Source organism: Silurus meridionalis, chromosome 13, assembly GCF_014805685.1.
Source record: "Silurus meridionalis isolate SWU-2019-XX chromosome 13, ASM1480568v1, whole genome shotgun sequence".
In the NCBI taxonomy this organism is placed as follows: domain Eukaryota; kingdom Metazoa; phylum Chordata; class Actinopteri; order Siluriformes; family Siluridae; genus Silurus; species Silurus meridionalis.
In genome coordinates this window covers 4119249-4121125 of record NC_060896.1, presented here as the reverse complement: position 1 = coordinate 4121125, position 1877 = coordinate 4119249, and the positions used below count along the sequence as shown (strand labels likewise).

General features: G+C 38.1%; 1 long non-coding RNA gene across 1 annotated transcript; it reads left to right on the top strand.

Moving 5' to 3' along the window:
* The first annotated feature begins 644 nt into the window (after positions 1 to 644).
* Positions 645 to 1519, top strand: LOC124395893. Its single transcript, XR_006927696.1, has 2 exons — positions 645 to 808; positions 852 to 1519. It is a non-coding gene; the product is annotated as an uncharacterized LOC124395893 (long non-coding RNA).
* Positions 1520 to 1877: the final 358 nt, after the last annotated feature.

Here is a 1877-nt window from a genome sequence, read left to right as displayed (position 1 = left end):
AATCAGACTCTTGATGTCACCTAAATAAGAATGGGTTCCCCTTTTGAGTCTGGTTCCTCTCAAGATTTCTTCCTCATAACATCTAAGGAAGTTTTTCCTTGCCACAGTCACCACGGCTGCTCATCAGGGATAAATACACACCATTCACCTTAACTGTTGATTTCGGTAAAGCTGCTTTGAGACAACGTCTGTTGTGAAAACCGCTATAGAAATAAACTTGACTCGAAATAAATGTGAACTGCTAATTACTGTGAGGTGATGTCAGGTGCAGAAATTCATGTGACATAACATGACAGTGGTTTGTGATGTTACTTCCATAACACTTTCAGGAAAAAACTATGAATAAATGAATAAATATGCTTCATTTTGTTGAATCTGATTATCTGAATATATAATATAATCTGGATATTCTTCATTTCAATTCATTGATTATTGATTCGAGGAGAACAGCTTTACTGCAAAGAAAATGCTACACCTTTGAATATGTACTTCCATATTTGGAGCCTTGCTGAACAAAAAAAAAAATTATATTGTTGAATATTTTTTTAATACAAACCCAAATTGTTAGACAAACTCTTGCACAGTAGGATGCATGAGTCAAACAACTGTAGAGCCCTGTTAAATTAGGGTCTAATAATTATTTGGTTTTTATTTTCTTTTACACTACAGAGTTCAAACTTGTTCATTTAAAAAAAAAATATATATATAACTAAGGAAAAAACTGTTATAAAAATTGTTGTTTAAAGAATAAGGTGTTTTCTGACTGACCTCTGAGGTCAGAGGTGAGAGGGGAGGGAGGAAGTGAAGTGTGAGAGAGAAGGACGACACGAGGAGTCCGGGAAAAAAAAAAGGGGTGCGCTAATCGTTCGGTGCAGGTGTAAAGTCTGACTACTGGGTTGTGGACTATATACAGGAACACTGAACAGAGAAAAGACTGTTTAGAAACAATGTGGATGAACTCTATGTAGAGAGTGTGAGTTTAAGAGTGACGGGACTCAGGTGCACGCGTTAATGTGAAGAACAAACCTGACGCAGTTATCTTAATCACAGGACTACGTTAGCTTCACGTGAGTCGTACATTTTGCAAAGTCATAAAGTTTGACTGTACAAACGTTGTGGAACGATTTGCAACGCGAATGGTCCTGCAGTGAGTGAACAACGGAGACAGTGAAGGCCGCGCGACTTTTCCGGAGAGACCGAGGACACGTGGTGGCCTATGCTGCATCTCTGCCATGTTCAAATCATCGGATGTATGATTCGCACAGTGCGTGTTCGTGGATAAACACAAGGGAAAACTGAATCGAGTGAACGGATAATCCAAGTGTGTGTTTCGTGTACAAGTTTCACTGTTCCATTGGATTTCGTGAGTACTAGCCACTGCACACACTTTCACATGAGCTCCAACGTAGCGTGCCAACCAGAGACTTAAATCCCAGCTGGGTACTATTTCTTTTGTGGGGTTTTCTTTTCTTTTGTCTTCTTTAAATTTGTTTGTGTTAATAAATGTTTGTCCATACAATATATTCTCAAGTTATTTCTGAATGAAGAGAATGTCTAAAAGAAACACTGAAGTCTGAAGCCGAGGTTAATAACAGTATTTTGGGGTTACTTTGGTAGCAAACAAATTACACCAAGTAAATTTAGATGTGCCTCTCACGTGTAAAATTACCCTAGACATAATTTGAGCCAGTGAATCAGTGAGAGGGCTACATTTGTGGGGGCTCGTCCGGGATTTCAGATCACTGTGTTTTTTTTCTTCTTTCTTGGTATATTATTTGAAGGGCAAAACCTATAAAGTCATTGTTTGTTTGATGCATGTCATTTTCTTTTGTTGAATAAGTGGGCAAGACAGTGAAGGTTGAGCAGTTATTATTCAT